Here is an 18,273-nt window from a genome sequence, read left to right as displayed (position 1 = left end):
ACATATATCCCAGCAAAATCATGTGTGAGTTTGTATTGCTCTGTAAATAGGACACACCAGCAAGGAAACAGAGGTGAAAGAAGGGAAGAGAGAAAAAAAGAAAGAAAGAAAGAAAAAGGAAAGGATACTAGAGGGAAGGAAAAAGGATGAGATGGTGGGAGGGGACATCTGCTACACTCCTGAAAAGTAAGTTAAGAAAGAAATTGAGCTACTAGCCCCTGAGAAGATAAATCCATGCAGTTATCTAAAGAACCCCATACCCTGCTAGCAATTGAGGGAAAATAATGTTTCTTTTCACCAAAAGTATGAGCAACAAGAAGATATGAAACCCACGCCCACCAAGTATGGTAAGAAAGGAGGTGAAAAGATTTCATTCTGTAAGTATAATTTTGACTGCAATGGATAAGAGCAAATCTAAGAGCTCCAAATCCATACTGTCAAGAGGTAAGGGAGAATCTATGGCCCATGGACCCAGCAAAATCATAGGTAAAGAGAGAACAATAGGTGTATTAAAGATTATTGATAAATGTTTTTGAATCCGGCTCCAAAAGGATTCTAATAGTGTACAATCAAAGAACATATGTTGATGGGTGCCTGGAACTGAGTTCAAGTTCAAGTTTAATTTACATTTATTTGGACCATTGGTTCTCAAACATTACATGTATTAAAATACATCTAAAATTGCATAATCTCAAATACACTAGACACATCTTAAAATACGATACAATTAATACATCCTCCATTAGTTAATTAAATCTGGGTGACTTAAAAACTCATTTAAAACCATTAAGAAGAAGTGCCTTCACTCGTTGCATGAACATCCCATTAGCAACGGCAATATCTAAGTGGCTAATTTCAGTCACCAAAATTACAGCCTGGGGCCTAGACTTAATCTCATATTTGCTAAAAATCTGTCTTAAAAACATGATTTGAATATTAAGAAACTTCTGGCAATCTATTAAAATATGTAAGAAATCACATGAAGTGCCCAAAGTGCAAATGCATCTTCCCATCTTATCAATCATTGAGCTTTTTACCACATTATTTACATAACACGGGTTTACCCCAATTCTTACCCTTAGAACCTCTCTTCACTACCAACAATCAGGTAACCTGACAACGTAGGGAAAGCATTGTTCATTTTTCCATGCCACAGTCATAAAGTGTACTGAGGGTCTATTTGCAAGGAAGTTTTGATCCTGTGCCTGCGATATTTCATTCCCCAATGTCCTTAATACCTTCTTATCACAATTAATCATGTAAGTAATGGGACACAATTTAACCTTCATCGTGCTACACAGCTTCCTCATTATAGCTCTAGTCTCTTTTACCCATTTTAATTTGCTGTTCTGAATTTCGTTTTTACATCATTGTGATATTTTGGTGTTCTCACCTACTCCTAGGCGTTGCCAGAAACGAAGAAGGGCCATACTGGCTAGGATACCCCATGAGGTCAATCCTAGTTCAAGTCTTATGGCCTGTACCATTGCCGACAAGGGGAGTGAGAATAGATTTTTTAGATTTTTGCCTTCCTCAATATCCCAACCCTTTTTGCCACTCAAGTATAAAAGTTCTGCGCCCATACAGAAACTGCAGAGGTACCATGGCAGAGTAAGCTTTTAACACTGGTCTATCTGACATTGCCCCATAAGTTTTGTTAAACAATTTCAATCCGCTAATCGATGCTGCTGTTCTTAATTTTAACGCATCTAGATGGGTATGCCATTTCAAACTTCTTTTAATCCACATTCCCAAATACCTATATTCTGTGACGGTTTCTACTTTCTCAGACCCCAAAAACCATGCGAACCCAATTTTCCTCCGGCCAAAGCTCAAGGCTTTAGTCTTGTACATTTTAACCACCAGTTTTGTTTTTGAGCAATAATCGTCAAATATATTTAGTTTCCTTTGCAGGCCGATTTCGGTCTGGTCTATGATCACCAGCATAGAACAAACATGCAATATGCTTACCATCTTGTTTTGGGCTTGCCCCATTGGCATTCCCTAAGGTCAATGGCAGATCTGCCAAGAACAAGGAAAACAGCAGGGGGGGGTCAATATGCATCCCAGCCGCAACCCATTTCCAATCTCAATCTTCCTGGTTAAACTTATCTGAGCCCAGTTCTTTATGTGGTGCAATTGGATCAGACTTAACAAATCTTTTGGGATACCATAACTGATTAGGGCCTCCCACAATAGCTCCCGGTCCACCAGATCGAAAGCTGCGTGGAAGCCCACAAAACAACAAAATAAATCCCCCCGCTGTTCGATCGATTTCCGCGCTATGGCCCAGGGAGCAAAGCAGTGGTCAATTGTGGAATGGCCTGCTTTAAAACCCCCCTGTTCTGGGGGTATGATCTGATTTTCTTCAGCCCACTATTTAAGTAGTCCCAAAATGACTTTTGCAAAGACTTTCTCCCCTATATCTGGGAGATTTATTAACCTATAGTTCTTCGGTAGATTTCGATCACCCTTCTTATGAATTGGTCTTATAATTGCACCCCTCCAACTTTCTGGTACAATTCCTGTCACCAAAATCACTTGGTACATCTTTGAAAAAACTCTGCCAACCATTCTGGTCTAGTCTTTCTTATTACAGCTGGAAGATTGTCTGGGCCGGCAGCACGACTGAGGTTCAAATTTGCTATAATTTGCTTTATATAACTGGGGGCAAAACGTTCTTTTAGATCGTCCCTCACCAGTGACCACCCTGGCATCCCAGCCTTATCTTGTACTGGCCAGTTCCCATATATCTCTTCCAGGTAGCCCACCCAATCGTCCTCATTGCAACAAAGATCATTCTCCCTTAATTTCAGCTTGTGCAAATGAGCGGGAATCCAGTGTAAGAGATTCATATAAAAAAGTTTAGATTGAATCAGTGAAGGAGCAATTTTTTTACGTAAAGATAATTTTCCTATCAATTGCCAGGTATTCTATGAAATATGTTTAAAAAAAGTTGTCCTCAAAATGGCGAGACCATTTAGCAGAAGTACCTGTGGACTGTGTAGGTAGAGGAGCAGATAAGAATTACATTTGTTTTGAAGCAGTATGACCTGAATGTACCCACGTAGAAAGAAGTGAGACAGTAACTGAATCTGTAGAAAGGGGTATTTTAGAAAGTTTGACTTTTAACTTAGAAAAAAGTATAAAAATCCATGTTATTGAGATTATATGTTTTGGCTAAAAAGGAAGAGGATCATGATTAGTATCATAAAGATCTTTCACCAGTCTGATGCCCTTGCTGGCCCACGAAAGAGCGAAGGTGGGATCAGTGTCAGTAACAAGCTTAGGATTAGACCATAAAGATGTCCATCTTCACTTATGAATAGGTTTTGAAACTTTCCGATCAATGTATTTCAGCGCATTAACTGTATCTAATATATGTTGAGAGTGTGCTAGTGTACTGTGTGAAATTGTGAGCAAAGAAAGAGTGGAAAAGGGAGCACACAGTTCACGTTCTATAAAAATCCATGGAGGTATATGTTGGGGTACTGGCGAGAACCACAGTGCTCCCTGAGCCACCAAGAAAGAAATCTGATATAGATTCTAATCAGGGAGGTTACATCCTCCTAATATAGTGGGTATCCCAAGATATTTGTAAGTAATTCTAGCTCTCATCAATCCAAAAGAATCTTGAAGTGATTGCGTCAATCTCATGAGAGAAAGAAGACGTAAGCTTTATAGGTAGCATAGAGGATACAAGTTAATGGTTCGGGTTATCATCATTTTAAGAGTTTGTAACCTGCCCCAACAAGAGATGTATTTAGGAGACCAGCAGGACAAAAGATCCTTAACTTTATTTATTATATGGAATTCACTATAAGTAACAGTGTCTGTAAGATTCTTACAGAACCAGATCCCCAGATATTTAATGCATGTAGATTGCCACTTAAAGCCTGAGTTACCCAAGTGAGAAGGAAGACACAAAGAATTCAAAGGAAAAAATTCTGTTTTCTCTTTTTTAAGAGTATATCCAGAAACATCCTAAAAGGTATGAATAAGATGAGAAATAGAAGGAATCGTTGATTCAATGTATTCATAAAAAATAAGAACATCGTCAGCATTAGCAGCCGTTTTAAGTGTATATGTTCCAAATTGGAAACCTTTAATATCCGGTTCATATTAGGTAAGCGGAGAAGCAGATCAATAGAAAAAGAAGGGGTGAAAGCGGCATCCTTGTCTAGTACCTTGACGAAGATGAAAAAAGGAGGACGTTGTGCTATTAATCCTAATATTAGCCTTCGGTTGCGCATAAAGAGCCATAACCATATTAATAAAAAAACTACCAAGATTGTTAGATTCTAACACGGACTGTAAAAAATATACCAAGAGACCTTGTTGAATGCCTTTTCGGCATCAAGGGCAATCGCCGCAGATGGTAATTGAGCAGTTTAGCCTTTTCTGAAATATTTTGCAACAACAGGTAGTCAGGTATAATCAGCGCATGGCCTGAGCAGTGACTATTGTAAGATAAATATTCATAAATTGCATCAAGGGGAACCAAAAACAGCGACCACCCAACGGTGTAAAAAAATAACAATAAAAATAATTGTTATTATAACATTGAATCAAAAAAGAGGAACCCCGAGCAAGAGTAAAAGTATTCACAGATGTAGAGAACAAGATTTGTGCTCAAAGTAAGTGTCCATATATAACCTTTTGTAGTCATCAGTCTTTTAGTCATTGCTTGGCACGACGCCGGACCGCGACAGTTAACATGCGCGGTGTCCCTGATTAGAGGATCGATATGTGTCGAACAGGAAATGTGATTTAAAACGAAATACATCTTTGATTGCCTATCTATGCTGAGATTGGAATATTGGAGGTTTATAATTGAATTTGGACATATACCTGATTTGGAAGGACGTATATAAAAGACTTGTCGAGGCCCTGAGGAAGTCTTTGGGTTACACCCTTTGACGAAACACGTGTTGGCTGTTGGCTGTTGTCCATTAGCAAGATTCTACACGTGCATCAAACAAGTCTTCTTGATCATCTGTGAATAAGTAAATAAAGGACTTAAAGACTGATGACTACAAAAGTTTATATATGGACACTTACTTTGAGCACAAATCTCGTTATCTACATCTGTGAATACTTTTTCTCTTGCTCGGGGTTCCTCTTTTTTGATTCTTTTCTAAAATATGACAGAACGTACAAACAATGTCTCTAGCAAGCCTACCTTTGACAATTCCTTTTTGGGATTCATGAATGAGATTAGGAATATGACATTCTAGACGATTTACTAAAATTTTCACAAAGATTTTTGCTTCCATATTTAACAAGGAAATGGGCCGGAAGTTTTTGGGATCAGAATGATCCTTACCTTCTTTTAGCATGACTACGATAGTAGCCTCGCGGTACAAAAGGGGGTGGTGATGGACGGAGCATCTGAACCAATCAAACACTCACACCCAGTCAAAAGATCTGGGTTTGACCCATCACCGTTCTTTAGCCCACTCTGCCACCCCAGTTCAGACATGGCTATATGCAAATCAGTCTGACCCTGTGCCTCATGGGAACAGTCCAGCCCGAACTGCCAAGCCATGCCTTCCCTGGACCGGAAACAAGCTTCCGAGGACCGGTTTCTGGCATTATAGCCGTCTTCAGCCCGGTTTGCTTGAATCCAGTGGCAAAGTGAGCAAGGGACTCACGTCTGAGCATACCCTGCCACACTTATGGCGGCCAAAAGCGGTACAAAAGGGGGTGGTGATGGACGGAGCATCTGAACCAATCAAACACTCACACCCAGTCAAAAGATCTGGGTTTGACCCATCACCGTTCTTTAGCCCACTCTGCCACCCCAGTTCAGACATGGCTATATGCAAATCAGTCTGACCCTGTGCCTCATGGGAACAGTTCAGCCCGAACTGCCAAGCCATGCCTTCCCTGGACCAGAAACAAGCTTCCGAGGACCGGTTTCTGGCATTATAGCCGTCTTCAGCCCGGTTTGCTTGAATCCAGTGGCAAAGTGAGCAAGGGACTCACGTCTGAGCATACCCTGCCACACTTATGGCGGCCAAAAGCGGTACAAAAGGGGAAACCGGTCCTCGGAAGCTTGTTTCCGGTCCAGAGAAGGCATGGCTTGGCAGTTCGGGCTGGACTGTTCCCATGAGGCACAGGGTCAGACTGATTTGCATATAGGCATGTCTGAACTGGGGTGGCAGAGTGGGCTAAAGAACGGTGATGGATCAAACCCAGATCTTTTGACTGGGTGTGAGTGTTTGATTGGATCAGATGCTCCGTCCATCACCACCCCCTTTTGTACCGCTTTTGGCCGCCATAAGTGTGGCAGGGTATGCTCAGACGTGAGTCCCTTGCTCACTTTGCCACTGGATTCAAGCAAGCTGGGCTGAAGACGGCTGTAATGCCAGAAACCGGTCCTCGGAAGCTTGTTTCCGGTCCAGGGAAGGCATGGCTTGGCAGTTCGGGCTGGACTGTTCCCATGAGGCACAGGGTCAGACTGATTTGCATATAGGCATGTCTGAACTGGGGTGGCAGAGTGGGCTAAAGAACGGTGATGGATCAAACCCAGATCTTTTGACTGGGTGTGAGTCTTTGATTGGATCAGATGCTCCGTCCATCACCACCCCCTTTTGTACCGCTTTTGGCCGCCATAAGTGTGGCAGGGTATGCTCAGACGTGAGTCCCTTGCTCACTTTGCCACTGGATTCAAGCAAGCCGGGCTGAAGACGGCTGTAATGCCAGAAACCGGTCCTCGGAAGCTTGTTTCCGGTCCAGGGAAGGCATGGCTTGGCAGTTTGGGCTGGACTGTTCCCATGAGGCACAGGGTCAGACTGATTTGCATATAGGCATGTCTGAACTGGGGTGGCAGAGTGGGCTAAAGAACGGTGATGGATCAAACCCAGATCTTTTGACTGGGTGTGAGTGTTTAATTGGATCAGATGCTCCGTCCATCACCACCCCCTTTTGTACCTACGATAGTAGCCTCAGCAGCAGTACCCAAAACCTTACCAGAAAGAACATCATTGTCAAAAATCTTTTTAAGGTATTTCATTATGGAAGAAGTAAACATTTTATAAAAGGCAACAGGAAAGTCTTCCGGCCCTGGAGCTTTCCCCGATCGAGTAGCCTTAATAGCTTTAACAATCTCTTCAATCTCTATTGGTTTACCTAGCTCAATCATATCATCATTCGAGATAGTAGTAGTAGGAAGAGAGTTAAGAAACTGCTGGCATTTGGGTTTAGTACATTGACTTTGAAGGGTATATACATTTTCATAAGATTCTCGAAACACTCCAAGAATTTTTTGGGTATGAAACTTTCTCAAACCAGTTTTATCAGTAATATGGGAGATATAAGTAGTATTGATATTCTGATATTTGAGGGTAGCAGCTAACAACTTGCCAGCTCTATTCCGTAGTAATAGCTAATGAGATTTTTGCGCGTGTACTCCAATATAAGCTCTTTTAGTAACTATGGAGGTGAAAGAGTATTTTAAATGTTTAATATCTTGCAAGAGAGATTTATCATTAATATGTCTATATAATACCACTTTCTGTTTAATATCGTCCCCTAGAGACTGAAAAGATTGCCTAATGTCGCTGTTCCTTTTAGCCATTTTTTTAATAATGTGACCTCTTATAGTACTTTTAAAAGCATCCCATAGTAGTATTGGAGAGTCCACTGACATTATCTTTGAAAAAACCAACAATCTTGTCATTATGTTCTTTAACCTCAGAAATATGCTTCAAGAGTTCTGTGTTTAGACGCCAATTACGGGGTCCTTTAGTATCCGTAAGATTAAGGATGGTTAACGAGACTGCAGCATGATCTGAAACAGCTATTGGATGAATGATTACATTCGTAGTATGTTTTAAAAGAGAAGCGTTAACCAGAAGATAAGCAATACGAGAAAAACTAGCATGAGGTGAAGAGAAAAAAGTGAAGTCACTACCTGTCAGATTGTGCATCTCCAAGCATCCAAGAGACGATGTGACAAACACATATTTAGCAAATGTTTGTGTGCTCTAGGGTGTCGAAATTTAAAAGAATAGTGCCAGTCCAAAATAGGGTCGAAAGGAAGACTAAAGTCACCTCCGACAATTTTAATTTTGTGGAATGTCCGTTTTTTATTGATTGCACACCAGAAATCTAGATCATCTATATTCGGAGCATATAGGTTCACAACATATAGATCATCCGAGCCATTAGTCAAACATGTACGTAACCAACTTCCATGAGCATCATGCTCAGCTGCAACTATAGATAAACCAGATCTTTTAGAAATAAGTTTAATAACTCTGTTTTTCTTCCCAGAAGCCACAGAACATATAGCATCTGATACTCAATCTTTCATCATGAGAAGAGTTTCTTTAAAACCTATGTTAGTCTCCTGAAGTAGGACCAAATCACCTGATAAATTCTCACAATAGTCTAAAATCTTAGTCCTCTTAACCGGGTGATTCATTTCATTTCAAAAAGCTTTATTCGATCATTAAAAAAACAATCATAAAAGCACATAAAATACATCACAGCATTACAGGCCGGTTACAATGTTAAATACTTGCAATCACTAACGGAAGGAAACACATGTTAATATATCAAAAGATCAGGTCTTAACAGTTATTTAATTAGTTGTGAAGACCATACTTTTCCTGACGGACACAGATTTCAAAATAAAAACAGCTGTAAAAAAACACACATCCGGATCGTCAAGTGCAAATAAAAGCCTCGTAGCAGTTTTGATTGTGGACACAGAATATTTTTTCAAAAGCGGCTTAAGATAGGCAATACGGAGGTACAGGTACAATGGACAAATAAGTAAAACAGTGTTCAGTGCTCTGCGTCGAGATTCCATCACATGGGCAGAAGATATATGGGTGCTTTTTTATCGAGGGGAAAGCCACCAGTTTATGTACGATACCCAGTCTTAACCTGGTAAGGACATACTGGTTGGATTGCTTAGTAACCACCTTCAGATATTTTGAAAAGCCAGAACTATTCAGATTGTTAGAATAGGAAAATTGATGGGTTGTGAACTGGCTGGTGGCCTCACCGCGCAATTTAGCTTTACCCCCCAGATAGATATTTTTAAGCTCCTTTTTGGAGATATCAGTAGCACTAGCAGGGTCTGCAGAGACATTCAGGTCAAATATGTCTCTGAATGATGTTATGACATAATTAAGCCATGGGATCAGGTTACAATTATCCAGGCGTAGGCAATCATTGATGATTCTCCTGGTAAAACCAGTTTTTTCCTTAGCCCAAATCGATCGTCAGGCCATTAGCGGTCTTAAACCAATGAGATCCGTCAAAAAGGCCAACCCAACTTCCTGGTGAGCCAACCCAGTAGGGGCAGATGTTGGAAGACAAAGAAGTCTCTTTAAGAAACTATTTTCTTCCACTTGCAGGTCCCCATGTCGGCAATGACCCCAAACACCTGATCCATAGAGTGCAACTGGGGCACATCTATGGCGATAGACATGCAACATATCGTATATACGTCTACTTCCTAGTTTGGAGGCAAATTTGAAGACACCAAAAGCACTTTTGCCCATCTTGGCCTTAACATTACATTTAGAATTATTAATCTTTAATTTCCTCCCCCTAATGAAATCTGAAAATCTGTCCATTAGTCTCTGCAGACCGATAGGAGTTCTAGAAAGGAGGACCGTGTCGTCTGCATAAAGCAGCACGGGGTCGCATGGCCCTCAACTAGCGGTGCACCAGAATTAACCGATTTCAGCTCGATATCAATGGCATTGATGAAAAGGGAAAAAAGGAGTGGGGCAAGAACACATCCTTGTCTGATACCTGATTTGACCCTGATGTCATTAGTGCATTCCCCCGCTTGACCAAATCGAATCCGGGCTGATAATTTGGTGTACAATCTGGCCAAAAAATTGATGATGGCGGCTGGGGCACCCAGTTCTAATAATGTAGACCACAATAACTCATGGTCCACCAGGTCGAATGCACTGGATAGGTCCGCAAAGCAAAGAAACAACGAACCATGCTTGGCCCGTGTGTATTTACCTACAATCAGGTCTAGATTGATACACTGCTCAATAGTACCGAGACCCTTGCGAAACCCATATTGGGAATCTACTAAGATTCCATTGGCCTCTGCCCACTCCTCCAGACGCACCAAAAGTACCCTGCTCATTATTTTCAGGGAGGAGTCTAGAAGGGAGATAGGTCGATAGTTCTTAGCCTCGCGTCTGTCTGCCTTCTTATATATAGGAATAATTATAGACTCACCCCATGTAGAGGGAATGCTTTCCGTAGCTGCCGCATTAAAAACTTTAGTCAAAAAGGGGGCCCATAACGATATATCAGCCTTATACAAATCAACGGGCACCCCGTCTGGCCCCGGGGCCTTCCCTCCCTTGCTATTACGGATGGCTTTATCCACCTCCATGACCGTGATATCAAGGGGTAGTTTTTGGCTACAAACGTCAGGCCCAGGACATATGGTGGCTTCTCCCCTTGGATTAAAAATGCGGGTAAAATGCCAGACCCAACTTTCCTCGCTAACCTGAGCTGTTAAGACAGGGTATTCCTACTTTTTAAGGAAGGGGCTATTCACAGTATCCCAAAAGAGCTTACTATCAGGGAGCTCTGCCGCCTTAGAAAGATTGTCCCAGGCTTCCTCACGTAGCTCTTGCTTCCTACGTTTCAAGTGATTTTTATAGATTGCCCTGAGAACTGTAATAGCTCCCTTATCCCTGATACTACTTGTTAGGACTTTCTTTAATTCTTGTAGGGACTTAGTGCAGGCTCCATCAAACCACCCTATGTTGTCCCTCTTTCTACTGACCTTGGCAATTGTTAATATCTTTTTAGTTAACTCATTAATCTTCTTAAAGCCAGCAAGAATGCATGCAGCGCCTGCGTTGGCATCTAAACAACTCTGCAGCTCCTGTAAGCTAGCCGCACTTAACCGGGTGATTCAAACCCCTAACATTAAGGGAAACTACATTTCTACCAGGCATTTGTATACATCAATTTTAAATAGTACATACTTCTGGTAAAAGAGTACAGCAACAATATCGCTATCTCCTACTAGCTGTCGCTAACTGGTGTTTGCGACAGCTAGGTAACAGGGAGATAATTTTATCTCCGCTTTCTTGGCTTTTAAAGCCAAAAAAGCGGAGATAAACCCCCTTGATAATATGCCCCTTAGTCTTTAATACTGCAAGTGCTGAGAATCCAATCTCACATAAAAAGAAAGAGCTGAAAGACAAGAGAGTTTTGATAGCAGTTTCTCTGAAAGCTGAATATTTTGCAGACATTTTCAGCCAAAACAGAGACTCAAAGAGAGGCAGAGTTGTCAGATTTTTCGAGCACTCCCTAGCTCAGAGCTGCTACACAAGAAACAAAACTTCTCTAGAAATTATTATAACGGGATAATTGCCCACCAACCAGTTATGGATCCGAATACAAAGTTGAAAGTCCACAGAGAGGGCACTGAACGAAAACCTAATTGAGAATTCCTTAGTGGTACAATAAGTTGCTTGCCTGAAGCAGTGGGGGTTTAGGACACATTGAGCTTATGTTTAAAAAATAAAAATAGAACCAATAATAAATTAATGATGTTGTCTATTTTACTTCAGAGCAATATTGTCTGACAGACTTTGTGGTGGCAGGGACATGTTAAGGATTTTAGGAGCCCTGGGCCAAAAATATTTTGGGGGCCCTTGTTCAGTACAGCTTTGAGTTTAAATGATATACCTTCAGCTCTGCCATACCCTCTTTAGCCAGGCTACTAACGGTGCACAGGCAATGTAGTCGAAGTTCTAAAAGCGTTTACATCTAATATTCAGAGATTGTGCTGTATTTTCACTGTTGTAACAAAGCGGCAGCCCACTAATTTTACAGCGAATATCATCTGTGAAATCCTCCAGTTTCTCATATGTGAGGACCCGCTTGGATCTAAAATAAACTTTAAAAGAAACTTTTTTATGGTTGTTTCATGAAACAAACACATTTCTCTGCAAATAGTAATAGACTCCCTCACATTACATTAAAAAGAAATGAAACAAAACAGTATTTACAAGAATCTGTTTATTCCAGGCCATCGGGGCAAAAACAGAGCTGTCTCTATCAAGGGCCCCCCTGGAAGGCTGGATTGCAGTGCATGTATATGCGTAATTTAGGACGAAAACCGTGATGGGGCACAACATGCCCATACATGTGTACAGGGGCGCAACTAGACCCGAACTTTGGGTGGGGGCTAACACTCCCTGACAGGGCTGGCCCTAGCACTTGTCGCACACAGTGAAGCATTTTTTTTTGGCACCCCCTCCCCCATTTCCTCATTCTCCATAAATGTCCACACTACCACTTACCAACGATGCACCTCATCTCTGTATAGCACCTTTCTGGGAAACATTTAATTTTTTTATAGCGCTACTCAATGTTTACTCACACTCAGTTCAGTGATCTGCTTGGTACATGTTCTTTGTAGCAGGCACATTAAGCCTCTGCACTGTGTGGGTGGCAGAAGTGCCCATGTGAGTGCACAGTGAGCCATGCGACAGTGTGAGAATATGGTGAGAGGAGTGACTACAGGGTGAGTGAGGTGACCTATGAATTTGGGTGTGGATCTAAGTGCAGAGTGGGGTGAATTAATGTATGGTTAGTGGTGGGCTTATTTGAATGAGATTGCAGATTGAGCAGTGAGGGGACAGGTGAGTGAAGTGTCACATAAGTGCAGGCTGAGTAATGTGCTCCTGTGACTGCAGAGTGAGGTACAGGGTGAACAGCGTGCATTGTGAGCGGAGAGTGAATACTATGAGTGCAGGGTAAGTGGTTGAGTGGTGTGAGTGCATCAGGATCAGTGTGAGTGCATTGTGATCGCTGTGAATCCATGGTGAGCGTGAAAGTGAAGGGCGAGAATGAGGAGCGAGTTGTCTGAATGCAAGGTGCAATCCCAGACAGATTTGCAGTGACTCAGCATGTTATTGGCAGTGGCGTAGAGTTTCAAATGTGTTAAACTATTGCTATTATGGCCGTAATCAGGGATCAGGGTGGAGGAAATAAATATTGTGCCGATCCTGCAACAAACTCCCAGTCTTGTGATTAGGGTTGCCAGCTCATTATTTTGATGTCCCCGGCGGTACAAAAATAAGCAGTCACATAAAGCTGTATTTTCAGCACTTGTCTATGCATACTTTGAACAGCAAATATAAATAGAAATAACTTTTAAATGCGTTCTAGGGCTGCCTGAATGATCCATGACTGATAATAAAAGGGCACAAAGACAAAATAGTCAGATTACAAATTAATACATACTTCTTTATTTATAACCATATTTAGTGTCAAGACAAGCAAGCAATATGCATGCTGTTTAAACAACACATGGCTGTATGGCATTTTGCATGCCTGCCTGTGTAATTTTTAAAGAAACTTTTTGGGAAAAGCTAATCCTCTCAGGAAGGGGTTGATTCTATATCTGAAATACTTCAGCTGCAGTGGGAGGCAGGAAGTCTCCTCTGCTTTAACTGAAAGCAAACTAACAGACAGTCATTTCAGCTGCAGTGGGAGGCAAGGAGTCTCTCTGTTATGAAATCAATCGTAAAGGAACAGGGCGGTCTGTTTGTTTGCATTCAGTTTCATAGCAGAGGGCAGAGGAGACTCCTTACCTCCGTCTGCAGCTGAAATGAATGTCTGTTACTTGCTTTCGGTTTTAGCATCTGAAGCATTTCAGCTCTATGAATTAACCCCCTCCTGGGACAGTTAACACAAGACAAAAGCATGGGCACGTCGTGCCCCATCGATTCCCCCTTCCTCCCCCTCTGTACCATACCGGAGTTCTCCAAGAAGACTTGCTACGTTGAGAACAAAGGTAAGATTAGAGTGGGGTGCGCCCCGCAGATTGAAGAACTCTGATGTAAGAGGAACATCTGCAAAGAAATACAATTATGTAATCAAACAAATTAGTACTATATTAGTGCATAAATATTCCAGCTCTAACATACTTCAGACCATTTATAAATATAATTTAGATAAATTTCAAGTTGATACGTATAACACAATAAAATAACTATACCATTATCAAGTAATAGTAACCCAAGAGCATGAGTATTAACTGTGCACCTCAGACTGACCTAACATTATTAGAGGTATAAGAACATAAAAAAATAGGAGCATAAAATAGTAGGAAAAGCTTGGTAGATAGTGACGCATTCCATTGGTGATCAGTGGAAAATAACATATAACAAAACTTCTATATAGAAAGTAAACAAAGGAAAAGGAAAACAGGTAAGAGGTAGAAGATAGAATCTAGAATGTAGAATACTTACCTATAGAAAAGAAACTATAAAGTAAGATATATAATTAATAAGAAAGTATTTTCAAAAACAATGCCAGTTACTTGGAATAAAATATTAGGTAGAAGGAAGCTAAAAATGATGTAAATAAAACATCTGTAATAGGATGACATTTCATAAGTAAACAAGTCATACCTGTAAAAAGCATATAAATCAATCTTATACATACATCAATTAGTCTATAGCAGACCATTCACATTAATTTCAAATTGATATGTACAATATTATAAAATAGCTATATAACTATCAGGTAATGGCAAACGAAGAGTACCAATTAATGGAGATCTATCTAAGAATAACAGAACCTAAAAAAGTGGCATTGAGATCTGAACAAAAGAAATATATGAAGTAATAGGAGAACATTAATAGATAAAAACGTATTATTTAAGTGATCACAGAAATCATTAAATAACATAACATATGGACAGACTTTCATAGAAAGAAGGAGCTGAAACAAAGGATAAGAAGGAGAAGGTTAAAGATACAGACCCTCCAGCTTTTCGCGATTCACGAAATAATCGCGAAATCAGCTGAAGAGCGCGATGACCCTGATATTGACCTTTTGGGCCGCGAAAAAGGATGGTGACATCTTATTGGCTGTACGCGCACACGTCCCTAGGTGGCGCTGTACAGCTGTAATAGCTGCCTGCTTACTCCTGCGGCATTAGGGCATCTGTGTCCGTGGCCCGTGAACTTTGGATGAAGTAGAGGCGAGACTCTGAGGAAGCCCAGGTGCTTTCTGGCCAATTATCTTTCAGGAATGTGAGAGGGGTGAAACGAAATAAGCCTTTTTACTCAAACTTCAGAGAGAAGTGGAATTTCACCTTAACAGCCCCCTTCCTCGAACTCTCGTGTCCTGTTTGACTTCAGGACCAACCCTGCTTCATCTTCCTCCCGTGCAATCAATACCAGAATTACGGAACATCGTTCCGTGATCCGGACAGGTAAATTGACTGCCCCTCTAGTGAAACATTATCTAGACTTTAGCCACAAACCTAAAGACATGCGGTGGTTAGTCTTAGAAAAATTAAAGTTGCAGATCAATCAATCAATCAATCAGGCGTTTGTTAAGCGCGACTACTCTCCCGTAAGGGTCTCAAGCCGCTGGGGGTGGGGGGGTGCAGGTTCCATTCCATCAAGGAGGGGGTCCATCGAAGAGCGAGCTTTTGAGGTTTCTTGCAAAGATGGGAAGCGATGTTGTCTGCCTGAGGGGGAGCGGGTGGGCAGTCCAGGCTTTGGCTGCGAGGAAGGAGAAGGAGAAGCCTCCTGTTCTGGTTGTTATGGAGCAAGGGGACCACGGCGTAAGAGAGCTGGGCTGATCGTAGGGTCCTTTGGGGTGCATGGAATTTGAGTCGGCTGTTCAGGTATGCTGGTTCAATGTCATGGAGGGCCTTGTGGGTGTGCATCTTGAAGGTGACTCTTGCCTCGATGGGGAGCCAGTGGAGTGTGGGCAGGTGCTGGGAGATGTGGCAGTGTCTTGGCAGGTTGAGGACCAGTCTTGCAGTGGCGTTCTGGATGTTCTGTAGCTTGTGTGTGAGGTTTTTGTTTATTCCGACGTAGCGTGCGTTTCTGTAGCCGAGTCCGCTGATGACCAGGGCGTGAGTGGCGGTCTTTCTGAGTTCGAGGAGGATTCATTTGAAGATCTTACTTAGGGCACCTAAGCCTGTGAACCAGGATATAGGCTGCAGGCAACAAATGGTTAGGGCAAGAAAATTTAATGCACGTGGTTAGTGATAAAATATAATAACCTTACCGAACGCACAGCTCTGTGCACTATTTTCCTTCTATTCTCGCTAGGGAAAATATTTCTCCAAAACTCAATGTGAGAATTTGCAAAATCTTAATATTTATTTTGCTGTTTTCATAATTATTTTCAAATTCATGAACATATTTCTGAAATAATAATCATTTTCATTTTGACACTCCACAATTCATTTTTCTAATGTATTGTATTGTATATCATACAGACATTACAGAAAGATCACAGCAAAAAGATTTTTTTAGGCGATTGTTGAGCAGGTTGGCCCGATGCATTTCGGGACCGTTGTCCCTTCTTCAGGGGCCTCTGTTGAAAAAAATGTTAAACATAAATATCTGTGAACCATACATCAATCTGATAATTATTCTTTCATTTTCCTTAGAAATTGCCACTTTAAATTTTTAATTCACCACCTTGGTGATATCTATACGATACTGACATTGCATATTCATGTGTAACAAACCTCCTTCTCTGAATATGCACCCATTGAATGTTAGTTCGATACATGTGAAAGCAAGGGTTGGAAATATGTGCTTGAAACTTGATCTCGGATACTGCACTGGACACTGAGGCGATATGCGGTGTTATACTAGTCTGCAAGATGTACAAAGACACGGTCATGTTGCGAGTAATTTACTTGACTTGAAAACATTTTCGAAAGGTGAACACTCACATGTGTGTTTATAGTGAATCCTCTTACTCAATCATGCCGAAATAGCTGAACGCCAGGATAATATCTATAAACGAGAGAATAGGGATGATATAAGCGAGACTGACACGTGAAACGCTGTAACTTACAAAAGCGTATTTAAGTAAACCACAATACTAAGGGGTATAGACATACCTTAAAATGAAGAAAGTTTGAAAGAATGATCTGAAAAAAAAAAAAGCAAAACACCAGATTGCCTGCTAAGCGATGCGATATGGTACTTAGCTGTATAAAACCGAAACCGGTTGTGCTTCAAAGATTGGCTTACCTTCGGTAATACTGTGGCGGCGTAGTACGAGTCGCGTTTGGTTGTGGGTAAGATGCCCCGGATATTTCGCATCTTTAACTGAGGTGAACCGGAAGTAAAAAAGCCTGAATGAAGGTTCACTGTTGTTTTTTTGGTATTAACATGCAAACATTAATCACCTATTCTGTATTTGACATGTGTTACTTAGAACCTATCGTTCATCATTAGCAAGGAACACCCACATCCTAGACATTCACAGCGTTCACCACCCAAAAGGTTCACTTCCTCTACATCACACGATGTCATCCACTTTATCTTTCATAAATTACTTTATCTTTCATAAATGATGCTTCGAGTTTTGGTAATCTCAGTTCACGTCATTTATTATATATTTCAGCATTCCCACTTCTTGCAGGTCCGGAGTAACTTTACTCGCTAGTTATATTTTTCTCTTCTCCATTTATACCCTTCACATTCCGTTACGTTTGCTCCAGTTTAATATGGCCGTCAAGATAGTTGCACTTTGGGCGAAGCCTTCATTCAGGCTTTTTTACTTCCGGTTCACCTCTGTTAAAGATGCGAAATATCCGGGGCATCTTACCCATGACCCCTCGTTGCTTCTGCCCTGAGTGGTCGCTCCCCTGCCTCTCCACCTGAAGCGGTATCGTTTAGCTGCATTGCGTGATTGTACCCGGCTTAGAACGGCTAAACTATTTACATTGAACTCGCCTGCTTTGCTTTGAACTCGCCTGCTTGCCGGTATCGTGTAGTGCGCTGCATTGTCTGATATCTCGAAGTGCGCTGCATTGTGTGTTTGTGACATTTTTCGACCTGTGCATTTTCATTTCATTGTAGAACAGCTAATTAAGTATTTTAACTGCACCTCGCACCATTGTTGCTCTGACATAGACTTCACTGCGCGATACCCCCGGCGCCCTGCTCGACTCCCCCCTCCATTTTAGATCTGTTGTTGTTGTGCTCAGTGCTGACCTGAGCCCGCCCCGCCTCCCAGCTAAGACGCCCTCCCACTAACTATCTACAGCGCTCCCTATCCCAGAAGCGCTGTGACCCCTCGTTGCTTCTGCCCTGAGTGGTCGCTCCCCTGCCTCTCCACCTGAAGCGGTATCGTTTAGCTGCATTGCGTGATTGTACCCGGCTTAGAACGGCTAAACTATTTACATTGAACTCGCCTGCTTTGCTTTGAACTCGCCTGCTTGCCGGTATCGTGTAGTGCGCTGCATTGTCTGATATCTCGAAGTGC

General features: G+C 41.6%; 1 protein-coding gene across 1 annotated transcript in view; it reads left to right on the top strand.

Moving 5' to 3' along the window:
• CDH23 (cadherin related 23) overlaps window positions 1–18,273 on the top strand; it is a 1,152,220-nt gene that overhangs the window by 693,353 nt on the left and 440,594 nt on the right. The gene's annotated exons all lie outside the window — the stretch shown is intronic.

The sequence above is a fragment of the Lissotriton helveticus genome, chromosome 5_1, assembly GCF_964261635.1.
Source record: "Lissotriton helveticus chromosome 5_1, aLisHel1.1, whole genome shotgun sequence".
NCBI lineage: Eukaryota > Metazoa > Chordata > Amphibia > Caudata > Salamandridae > Lissotriton > Lissotriton helveticus.
Note: the sequence above shows the minus strand (reverse complement) of the source record. Positions and strands in the feature narration are given on the sequence as shown.